The sequence below is a fragment of the Triticum aestivum genome, chromosome 6A (assembly GCF_018294505.1).
Source record: "Triticum aestivum cultivar Chinese Spring chromosome 6A, IWGSC CS RefSeq v2.1, whole genome shotgun sequence".
Lineage (NCBI taxonomy): Eukaryota > Viridiplantae > Streptophyta > Magnoliopsida > Poales > Poaceae > Triticum > Triticum aestivum.
In genome coordinates, this window is record NC_057809.1 from 281,756,949 (window position 1) to 281,757,276 (window position 328).

Below are 328 nucleotides of genomic sequence, written 5' to 3' on the forward strand. Positions count from 1 at the left end.
TGACCCTCGGGCTCCGGAAACCCAAGGGAAAAAAGGGCTAGGTGGCAAATGGTAAAACCAAGGTTGGCCATTGCTGGAAAAGCTTTAATAAAGGCGAACTATCAAGGGGTTCCCATTATCACCCAACCGCACAAGGAACGCAAAAATCCGGGAACATAACACCGATATGACGGAAACTAGGGCGGCAAGAGTGGAACAAAACACTAGGCGAGAGGCCGAGCCTTCCACCCTTAACCAAGTATATAGATGCATTAAGATAACAAGATAATACAATGATATCCCAACAAGTAAATAATGTTCCAACAAGGAACGGTCTTCAATCTTCACC